Genomic DNA, 12,002 nt, shown 5'->3' on the forward strand with positions numbered 1-12,002 from the left:
CTAATTTACACTTTTCAGCAACCCAAAATTTTACAAGATTCCGTCATCGAGCGTCCCTGAAAATAGTTCGCAGATTTACGACCTTTTTACTATATATTTTTTTAATAATATTATATTCCTTTGGTCTCCTACGTGGTTTTTTCTCTTAAATGCTCCTGCAGTTGATTTTTATCAATTTCTCATTTCTCCTCTCGTGCTACATGTCACACCCATCCATCTATAAGATGCCCTAAGAACTTTGGACGAAGAGAAGGAATTTGTGGATCTCTCCACGAAATGTTCACGAATCTGCAAACGATGGTTGAGGGTGTAGGGGATGGGGAGAAGACACCAGAAACTATTCTGAAGGGAGAACAGGCAGAATGCAAGCGCGACCTGACGTCTTACGCCCGGAGGACGGATTCCCTTAATTATCTACACGCAGGCTGCAACATTTCTCGGTGTCACTTACAGAGCCGTTATCGACCGATCGCCCAAATTGGGCATTAAGACGTCATGAGATCATAACCTCCCTCGAGCACCGACAAAGGAGCCGACTCCGGCAACAACAGATTGGCTCACCGGAATCGCCTTCCGCTTCCGGTCGACGTGATGTTTCATGGCATCTTCCAGGTGTGCAACACACGAGTCGCGCTGAACCTTTCCAGAAAACAGCAAGGCACCACAGTTTTATGGTGCCAGCTGTACATTTTAAACACAAATACAATTGCAATTTGTGATGAATCATCACTTGGGCATTTAAAGGGCTTTTGTGCCTTGGTTATGACACAGAAATCCACCTGTCGATTCGAGAAAGGTCAGTAACAATGTTACATCGATGTTTAAAACGTGGTCGCCAGTATCGACCCTGGGGATGGAGGTAGGAAGTTCCCCATGAAGTTTCATTTTTGGCTCGCACAAAGTTTATGCTCAAAACGTGATATAACGCCATGGCCTCGAGTGTCGTATTTCAGTTACTTTGAATGCGGTATCATTGTTCAACAACTTAAAAATTGGACTGGAAATTGCGTTACGAGAAACTTTTCTGTTGTTATCTAAAAGGGAAATCCCCAGAATGAGGATATTTGAGAACATTTGAGCCCAAGAGGGATGAAACGAAAGGAGACCCGGAGATCATATCAAGCAGGATGAGATGGACAGGGCATGTAGCGCGCATGGGGGAGATGAGAAATCTGTATTGGAAGGTATGGACGCAACAGGCCAATCTGAATACAGAGGCATGGAAGAGAGGATAATATTAAAATGCAGCTTTAGGAAGTAGTGTGGGACTATGAGGGTTTGATTCATATGGGCCAGGATAGGGAGAGGTTGCAATTTCTTGTGAACCTTCGGGTTCCGTAAAAGAGAAAAAAAGAGTTCTTTACAAGATGAGCAACTGAAAGCTTCTCAAGTGGCGCTCCGACCAATGGAGTTACATTTAATTGTGTTCCGGCGTTACTCGTTGTCCGATGAAGCGAAGTTATACACACCCTTCAAAAGGGTGCTGAATAAGTTGACGTCGTCTTTACCACAAAAGTTTTCTGGGAATCTGACAGGTATTCAGGGCTTCCTGAACCGCACGTGGCTACTGTATTTCAGTGTTAGCCAGGACACGTGCTTCCGACCGACTGGTTATTTACAATGCTCAGAATCTGTTCTAATTTTATCTGAATGCCTTGTTCAATATCAGATCATTCCTCGCGGATGGGCTGGCAGTAAGTGAAAAGTCATGACTCGCTGGTTAGCATGACGTTCATACAGTCCGTACCGTGAAGAAAACACTACACCTCACCATTACAAACACTAAAAATATTTAGGGATTCAGTCCGTACCGCGAAGAAAACACAACTCTTCACCATTACAAACACTAAAAATATTTAGGGATTCAGTCCGTACCGCGAAGAAAACACAACTCTTCACCATTCCAAAGATCAACTGGTTAACCTTGTTTAAGGAAATAATACGACTAAAACGCTAATTAACCTTTGGAGGCGAAGCTCTTTCAAATGAAACTTAAGAATTCAGTCCGTACCGCGAAGAAAACACAACTCTTCACCATTGCAAATGTCAACTGGTTAACGCTTATCAAGGAAATAATACGACTAAAACGCTAATTAACCTTTGGAGCCGAAGAGAGAGAGAGAAAGAGGAAATTGGTGGGGGAGAAGTGAGAGACACTTCGATATCTCGGGGGGGAGAAAGAGCATCTTATAGTTAGAAGGTCCCCAGGCAATGCCCGCTCGTCCTTCTGTTAAGGATAAAGTAAGAGTGAAGGCGTTAGTGTGATGATTGGCATAAAAGGCGGAATTTTGAACTTTGTATTAGCGAAAGCTGAGGCTATTAATTTGGAAGTTTAATATATAATTTAGATGTTCCTACTGAGGGGAGGGGGGTAAATTTTGACGGCGTTAAGGGGTGGTAAATTTTGATTAATTTAAGTCGGGAGGGCTGCATGAGAAGCTTGCAGTGGCAACTTGGAACTTGGGAACCATCTCAGCATTTGCTTGAAGACAGAGGAAAACCAAGGAAAACCTGTGTCGAGATGGCCGGTCGCAGGACCTTCCGGGTGCGCGCTGACTACTAGCCAGCGGTCCGGCAGACAAAAGAGAGATTAGTACGACCCCTAGGTTTCCCTAACTTGTGCCATGGGCTTTATTGATAAAGTCAGGTACATTTGGTGTAATAATACAACACAATGTGATGGATGCAGGTCATCCGTGTTTCCGTGGTCTTCTTCAGCTGATGGTTTCGTGGTCCGGTCCATGGCAGGAGTTCCGCTGGAGCGTCCTCCGATGAACGGCTGGCTAAAATCAGTAGGGTTTTGCCCAAAATGGACTTTACTTTATTTAAATATGTGTAATTTGTTGGGTATGTGCAGGATCAGCCCCCTAGTAGGGCCCGCGGTCGCTGGTATTTATCGTAAATGGGGTCATATTGACCTACCTGCCTAATTTGGGAGTTCTCACTCGCTTGACTTTTAGCATAAAATTTGTTTGCTAGCTTCCTGACATGGTTGCGGAACGTCTCCATGCCAGTTTGCTCATGTAAAATTTCGATTGACGTTACCCTTGGGAGTTTCGTTATAATTCTGAGCACCTTGTTCTGAAAAACTTGGAGCTTACTAATGTGAGTTTTGGCCGCGTGTCCCCATGCAGGGGCCGCGTACGTTATTATTGGGCGGAGGAGTGTCTTATAGATTGTAAGTGCTAGGTTGATGTTGATGGAGGAGGACTTGTTAAGGATTGGGTAGAGTTGGCTGAGCCTATGGTTGGCTCTGCACACTGCTTTACTTATGTGTGATCTGTAGGTGAGTTTGCGGTCCAGGATGACGCCAAGGTATTTGGCTTCATTTACCCGGGGGATGGTTGCTCCAAAGATCTTCAGGGGAGGTACTTCGCTGCGGAGGTGCGACAGCCGTTTAGAGAATAATGTCACCGCGCATTTATGAACGTTAATCTTAATCCTCCATTTTTCAAACCAAGGCTCGAAAGTTGTAATGGCTTTATTCAGTTTAAATGCCGCCAACTGTACGCTGCCTGATCGAGCAGTGACGCTCGTATCATCAGCGTAAAGCCGAAGCTCTTTCAAATGAAACTTACGAATTCAGTCCGTACCGCGAAGAAAACACCTCACTTCACCATTACAAAGATCAACTGGTTAACTTTGTTTAAGGAAATAATACGACTAAATTTTAATTAACCTTTGGAGCCGAAGCTTTTTCAAATGAAACTTACGAATTCAGTCCGTACCGCGAAGAAAACACCTCACTTCACCATTGCAAAGATCAACTGGTTAACCTTGTTTAAGGAAATAATACGACTAAATTTTAATTAACCTTTGGAGCCGAAGCTTTTTCAAATGAAACTTAAGAATTCAGTCCGTACCGCGAAGAAAACACCGCACTTCACCATTACAAGGATCAACTTTTTAACGCTGTTTAAGGAAATAATCGCTGTTTATTATAAGAATCATACGAAACACGTGAATACATTCTGCGGGCAAAATGCAAAGTTATTTAATGTTAAAGTAAGTTTTCGTTGCTGTAATTTTAAACTGGAAGTCAGTCCACCCTCTTAGCAGGCCCGTTCTGAAGCAGAGGGCGTCTCCACGATAAAGAGCTGAATAAACACTTAATAATAAAGCATGATTCACGCCTTCGCCGTCGAATAAAAAGGACAGCCTTCTTATCTGGTTTTGCCAATAGACTCGCATGCATTAGCCTGATTAGCCTTGCAGGCGCCCGGTCGTTAAGATCTGCCGGTAGAGGCACCACTGTACTAATCTTCACGCTATTTGACTATCGGAAGCCCTGGGTTTCTGTACGCCGTTGCTAATGCGTTTCTTACATGACAGATATGGTCGCCATGACAGATTACCGCGTTATAAGTAAGGTATCTTTCGTTTCCACTACTTTTCAGCGTCATTAGGTGACTACTGAGTGCAAAGTGATGAAGTGTTGTCAAAGTTCCGTTGCCAGGAGACAGCCAAAAGTTCGTCGATCTTGGCTCCATTCATAAACAGTGGTGGCGGCGGCGGTTGTGGATCGATTATACAGGGTGTTGCGTTTGTGTCGCAAAACTGAGCGCCGAAGAGCACGGCGTGGTAACCGCGCTGAGACGGACGATGTGTGGGCCATTGTACACAACAGACAACACACTCTGCTGATTCGGCTGTCGGCCCACAGAAGAGCTGTTTCATACAAAGTTTGAAATGAAACGTTAATTCCTGCAATCTATTCGCAATTCTGATTTCCTGATTACAGCAGACGGGTAAGAACGCCACATTTTCCTAGAATCTGCGCCGTGAATGACGTTCATTTGTTCCCGTGACACGTGATTCGGTGATAATGAAGCGGCAAGGAACTGAGTTATGCGTTGACCATTCAAAATGAAACGTGCCGACAGATGTAAAATTACTATATCCTAATTATGCGTTCATTTTGTACATGTAATTTTAATAGTAGTGATTATAATTGCGATGATGCACGGAGAGGCCCGATGTTTGCCGTGGAATTAAGCTGCCCGAAAGGTCAGTTACATCACAAGTGACTGATGGTTGCATCACTGAGCAGTGAAATTATAACCTGTTCAAAAAATTTGGCACCACATTTTGACGACTGAAGTTCGGTTCGCTTCTTAAAATACCAGGGTTTATCAGGAATTTTGTTTCGTCGGGATTGTGACCGAGTGTTTGCTTGTCCATCCTTTCCCAGGTTCAACCACAGACCCCTGAGAGACCTAGGATAATATTAAAGTGGATCATAAAGAAGAAGTCTGCATAGTTTATAATAAGAGACTTTCTACGGATTGAATGGTTTAGGTTCGATTCCAGGCAGGAACAGATTTTGTCTTCGCCCTCACGTCTAGAACATCTCTGCGAGTAAAGTCGATAACTCGCGTTTTAGTACGTCTGTTCCTCGAAGATGTGATATTTTTGGCCTATGCAGAAAACATTTTCAAACAGCGCGATAGTCGTTAGTCATTTCACAGATCCATGAAAATATTTTGTACTAACGCAGTGAAACACTGTTCGTGCCTACCTCAACCGTTAGTGCAGTGGCAAAGTTGAATTGGCTAACAACATCTGCGGAGCGAGGTCCAGCCAACTGCCGCGCGCCATCCGGTGTCGTCTTCGGTGCCACTGACCTCAATCAGTTTACTGCAGAACACTACAGCGACACCAGTCAGGTTAGAGCAGCGGTAACCCTTCCGGTGGTCGGATCTGTACCGCAGGCAAGATCTCAGTAACCTTCCCTAATCCGATCTCGCTTACACACACGTTTTCTAAGCTTCGGAAGCCGGAGACATCGCAAACAGCGTATAGAGAGAGAACCTGAGACGCCTTTGCCCCTTCCCGTGTTTCGGTCTGTGCAGTGAGGAACAGAGGAACTTAAAACACTGATTTAATGATCTACGAAATTTGAGTTTTTCAAAGTATCATAAAAGTAGATCATCTTGTTGTCGGTAACAACCTACAAGACGGCGAGAGAACTGTTGTCCCCCGGCCCAACCCGAAAACTGGGAGACCACCCATTGTCGGCGTTCCTCGACTGCCTAGATACAGCGTTCTCAGCTCGAAATCGGGCTCACTTAGAGTGCCTCTAAAGCCAGTGGTGAGTAAAGCAACGATCTTGGACCCTCTGCTAGGCAATTTAGGTTAATAGACCACCATTTGCTTTCACAATAAATGGCAGTAACTTTGCAGATGTTGGGATTGTGTATCAGGCGTCAGAGAACGTCAGTCTTTGTAGGGGTAAGAAGTGAGTGATAAATCTTGTGGCGAGAAAATGAAACAGAGTAATGAGTGCACGCGGAGTTTATAGTTCTCGCCAAACGTTACGAACCGATTACGAGATATCTCGTGCCTTCCGCCTACACCTTCTGCGTGACTATCTCCGAAGTCAATGTCCTGACCATGAAGTTATATGGATCCTGTTCTTTCGACGATCTACGCGATGTATAATTAAGATCTTTTAATATTTGCAAACGATGAAGAAGCAGGCGAAGGGAGTTGCGCTCTCTGGGATGCTGGATCTGTAGGCTTAGCTGGGATTTACTTAGGAGAAGATTTATCTAGGTGAGAGCTGGCTGTATTTCGGCGGTCATACGTCTCTGATGTACGAATGCAAGACCGTCGTAAGTCGCAGGAAGGAATTCGCGTGCATACATTTATATCTGTCATTTAATCTGAGTAACGACGCACTAAGCAGTGAGGCTAATGGCCTCTTTCATGAGGCGGCTCTCAATTTATATGCAAATTCACCAAATGCAGCCGCTGCGTGCCACCGCACTCAGATTTCCAGTCCCTGGCACGAACGAAACATCTGAGATTTTTCGAATGTGTCCTTGGACCCAGCAAATGAAGAGTCCTTTGACACTGTCCCTGGACACGGAAGTGACCTGTAGATAGGGGCACTTCGTCTCCATAGCGACAGATCTCATTGCAGCCAGACTGGAAAATAGACGCAGAACCGGGATTAACCAACCGATGTTCATCGCGAGGTCTAACTTTGGTCCGGTCGATAATGAAGGCGATTAGGTGGAAAGGACCGGATTTGTCTGAAGGGCTATAAATTTTGGTGCCCTTCCCGATACCTGACGACGTACAGAGCCAGAATCTAAAATATCGTACGCAATTTATTATCCACATGACGTGAAACGTGAAAGAAAATCTGCAATTTTTATTCTCCAACTTTTAAATGTGCATAAGAAGACAGACAGACATATCCGTCCCTTCCCACGTGGCAGCTGCGGGGGCAGAGAGAGATGAAAGTATCGTCCCAAATCTTCGCTGAAGTGACTGTCACCTTGACGGACAGGAGAGATAAAGAAAGACGTTTTGTTATGAAGAAACAAAAATTGTAGCAGAGGCTGAGTGACTTCTGGACGCACCCAACCACAGATTCGTTTTGACTGTGGTAATGTTCTTGTCTCTCTCTCTCTCTCTCTCTCTCTCCCAGGTTTGCCTGTGATTCAATGCAGCTGAGTTAAATGAAATTCGTCAGCGAAAATACCATCATTTGTCTCGTATGCTGCCCACGGAAAGTGAAATACAAGTGACCGGGTGGTTGATTAGTGACGTCACTAACTGACCCACTCCTTGAAATCGTCTTCCTTACAAAGCCACTCGGCTTATGGGAAAAAAATCCCCTGGTACTGTTGCGAATAAATTGAAGATTCATCACCGTGTTCACAAAATCCTACTATCTCTGCCTCTTCCACGTCAAATGAGTCTAGTGTTACCCGCTTCGGGACCGGAAGTCAGGACAATTCTTCCCGGTGTTCTTTTTGGCCTGTCTAAAATCTAGTCTTCGTTTCAAGGAATTTTACATGAATATAGCATTATGAAGTTTCTCTTACTCACCAATTTCGAATTTGTGTATTTTATCAATCGGCAACCACCGCGTTCCGGGAGATAGCCGCTGCCCCGTTCTCAGGTGAACTTGCGCAATTTGGTCCATTAGAATTTCCTCTCGATCTGTGGCCACTGGGAAATGGGCTCGCTGTGCAAAGCTCCATCTGAGGTTAATAATCTGTGAAGTAAGTATTAAAATTATGTAGAGCTCTTAACCAAAATAAAGGACCGATAAGGTATAAGATTAAATATAGTTGTCTCAAAATAAGGCAGTCAGGAGTATAAAAAAATACAGACAGTTGACATATATCATAAATTTTAAATAAACCCGTGATATTACCCGGAAGTCAGTACCATCTATGGCACTGTTTTCGAAACACACACTAAAATTTCATCAACATATTTGTTTTCAGAAGTAAATACGAGACCAAAAATAACGAAAGTCCAACATTCAGTAATAAAAATTAATAAAGAATGTATGGAAAATATAAACACATTAAACGAAGTTAGAGATAAACATTTTTGCTGTGAGAAACAAAGATTGGAAGAGAACTATATATATAGTATCACGAGGGTCGCTGATTCATAAGCCACTTGAATCCAATTGGCATCACGTGGCGTAACCGCACATCACGCCAACTGTCTCAATAATTTCCTCCGAGTCTCGCAAGAATTATGACGCACTTTCACGTCCCTCTGGCAATTATCTGAGCTCGAGGCGGGTCGCGAGGGATCCTAGGGACAGCATTATGATACTTCCGCCTGCAAGTCACTGTTTCGATTACATGCACAACAGGCACGTCGGAGATGTTGCCGCCGGAGCACGGCTGACGGGTGACATTACTGATCAGTGTGGAATGAAGTTATTTCTAAGGGGTCCTAACGCATCTTACTTCTTATGAAAGACGGACATTAATATCATCACAAATAATATCTTTTTTCTCTATTCCTCTACATTCGCTATCCATTAGCAGTGCCCGCTCGTCATTTGAAACCTCGTCTAAAGATTTAAGAATCCAGTCCGTACCGCGAAGAAAACACAACACTTCACCATTACAAAGATCACCTGATTAACGCTGTTTAAGGAAATAATACGACTAAAACGCTAATTAACCTTTGGAGCCGAAGCTCTTTCAAATGAAACTTACGAATTCAGTCCGTACCGCGAAGAAAACACAACACTTAACCATTACAAAGATCAACTGGTTAACGCTGTTTAAGAAAATAATCGCTGTTTACAATAAACACGTGAACAGGTGCTGCAGATAGTTCAGGTGGGACATATAGTTACCAGCTCAAAACGTATTTACACTTTAAGGGCCATTTAAAAGGTCACTGACTTTGGGAAACATTATCACGTTGATGTGATGGTCTTAAAAAAAGCGTCCTGGTCTGACCGGGCGTGCGGACAACGAGTTCGCCTTTAAGAATAAATCCCCGGACGTCGGCGGACCGTTGGGTTTCTGGGTCACTCCTTCGGTCCACCTGCGTATTCTAGCCGTGCTCGTTAACACTCCCCTCCCACCCTAGAGAGCCTAAAGGTTGTTGACGTTGTCTGCGTTTCAATTTGTGATAGAAGCTGTTGACGTGTGTACGACCCCAGTCAGCTGACGGCACCTCCCACGTGAATCACTGTTGTGCCCAATGCAGAAACTCAAAATGCAGAAGGAGTGCAGACGAGCGAAAGGAACACAAACAATGGATAGACATAAACGAGGGTAGTGAATTACGGACACAAGGTAGGAGTAAGTCGAAATGGCGAGCCCTTCCGGGTGAGCTGAGGAACTCAGAGGTACCTCGGGTGCAGTACGTGTTCAGAAATCCTTCCTGAACATGTACGTCGACTAATTCCATTACAACTTCACTGAAATTGCCTTAATATCAAACAGACGGCGATGATTGATTTTCGATTAGACTAGAGAAGCTAATTCAACTGAAGTGATTATGAAAAGTGATCCAAAAATAATTTTAAAAAGTAATTCTTGGATTGTATTAAGGTGCATTCCCAGAATTTGCGTTGGGTGACCGGATAAAATCTATAAAACTTCAGTATACTTGTATTCGGGTCAAGATTCGAACCGGGAACCTCCCGAACACAACAGAATGCTAATCACTCGAAGGTCACATTCTGTTTGACTCACAGTGCGTTTATGAACTTCTTTAAATTACAGTGAAGGACGGCTTATGTTATCAGGAGGATAGGGCCATCTCCCTCGGGCTAATTCCGACCGGTGGACAGACCGCTGTTGAACACAGGGCCACTTCTGTGCCAAGGCTCCTGACCCAGACAATAAAATGCATTCACCAAACCAGAGACTCTTCCTTCCAAACGTTACGATATTTTACACCAAAAGTCGTCGCTTGCGGAATTTTATTAAGTCCGGGTTTGAAGTCAAGTCCTCCAAATTGGATAACTTTACGTCGTCTCAGACACGTCGGTGTCCGGACGTGCACTCAGCTAACTGGAAAAAAGAAAAACGTCGCTCGTGGAAACTCAACAGTGATGACGATAATTTACACCGCAACGTCAACCCCCCCCCCCCTCTTCCAGCAGTACGCTGATGGGCCGCAAGGTGGTAGCACGTACACACTTTGTAGTAAGAAGACGGAGTACACACAGCTTCGAAAGGCGTACTGTACTGTCCTTAAAATAAAATGAAATATAATTTGCACTTTTCTCTTAAGATAGAAGCCTGATTGAAACGATGAGCAATGTTCAGGTCCTTTGAGATTTTATTACGAACACGATTTTATGAACCTCAATTTTTGCCTCAGGGGAAGAGATAATATTTTGTATCACGTGACTACAGAAGGACCAATAACATTACAGTTCTACGCACTGTAATGTTCAATGTTATGGGGAGACAGACCATTCTGAAGCGAATGGTAGGTTGAATTCCACGGTTCACTGTATTTTAACTCCGTAAAAGAGAGTAATAAAAGTTAAATATCTTCTCATTTAAATATGACTGCTGAAAGATGTTTTAAGCTTTGTCTCCCTAAGCGGCTCCCACAACTTGTAAATAAATTGAAACAGACACTTTTCGTCACATCGTTTTTATTTGCAATCCAGCGCTTGTCAGCCCAAGTTTATGGCGTAATGCGAAGTAAGTTCATCTTGTCTAACGGAGACCATTAATTACCGCGTGTTCCGTCCGCCCCGAGAAAGGATAAGGACCCGCCTCGCTGGTTGTAGAAAGGCGAAATTTTTCACAGGCCAAACACAACATCAATTTCAAGAGACTTCACATAACATACTCACTTGAATTAAAACCAACAACAAAGCGAATGTGTCCAAAATGGTGGTGTGGTCCCAACTGGGCCCTGAGACCCACAACACGTGTCACAAATGCGACTGTAATGGAATGTGACATTCTGATTCGCAGAAATCCGTCTTTTGTTTACAAACTTCAATCGCATGGTGGCAGCACCGTCACAGAATTTACACTCCTGCAGATCGCGGTGATTGCTTTAGTAAACTTTACTCCTGCCCGTGAAAGCTGACGGGAATTAACATTCCTTGCATTGAACAGTGAAACAATATATCAGCATTATCTTCGCATATCGCATTGACAATACGAGCGTCTCCCAGTCTGATGTAGTTTTAGAATAACAGGGCGTTTGCCCCTCGGTACAGACATACAGCTTCCTCAAATGGGGAGAAAATACACCGCACAACGAGATGAAATAACTTACAGTCTGATTTAACTGCAAATTTTCTCTCGTGTTAAGCTCCGACGTTATTGGACTGTCTACTGAAAAGGACTTTGTGTGTGTGTGGGGGGGGGGGGAGTTGACTTAACAAGTCCTCGGAATTTTCAAACGAATGTCCGATAGACCATAAAACAATGAACAAACTTAACACGATTGTGAAAGGAAAATAATTAATTAATTTCAGATAACTTTTTTCTTTGTAGACTACTCGTTCTGCTTCTCGTAAATAATTAATTCTCCGTCTAAACGAACACTCTAAAGGATGCCAGCCGCCCTAAAACGCTCAACGTTCACTGGGAGTGCTTTTAATCGCTTTATATTGACTATCATTCATCTCACTTCGTAGCTTTTACGTGTTTAAGAACTGAAAGCTGGTAATTAATTTTTAGTCCCATATCCGTAATGTGCATTACAGGATTCGCGCTCGTGGCTTGTCTGTTCTGGTTATCCAGGCC

The 12,002-nt window shown here is 43.7% G+C and overlaps 1 protein-coding gene and 1 long non-coding RNA gene across 2 annotated transcripts in view; one reads left to right on the forward strand and one right to left on the reverse strand.

Annotated features, from left to right (window-relative positions):
- LOC110832122 (G protein-coupled receptor moody) overlaps window positions 1-12,002 on the forward strand; it is a 122,156-nt gene that overhangs the window by 103,884 nt on the left and 6,270 nt on the right. The gene's annotated exons all lie outside the window — the stretch shown is intronic.
- Window positions 2,220-12,002, reverse strand: part of LOC110832123 (uncharacterized) — a 173,015-nt gene continuing 163,232 nt past the window's right edge. The window contains exons 4-5 of the long non-coding RNA XR_015536639.1: window positions 7,843-8,011; window positions 2,220-2,783 (exon numbers count right to left, since the gene is read on the reverse strand). This is a non-coding gene — a long non-coding RNA (uncharacterized LOC110832123). The remainder of the gene's footprint in view (window positions 2,784-7,842; window positions 8,012-12,002) is intronic.

This window comes from Zootermopsis nevadensis, unplaced genomic scaffold (assembly GCF_977971745.1).
Source record: "Zootermopsis nevadensis isolate Lab colony 2312 unplaced genomic scaffold, Znev_1.0 Znev_ptg000002l, whole genome shotgun sequence".
Taxonomy (NCBI): Eukaryota; Metazoa; Arthropoda; class Insecta; order Blattodea; family Termopsidae; genus Zootermopsis; species Zootermopsis nevadensis.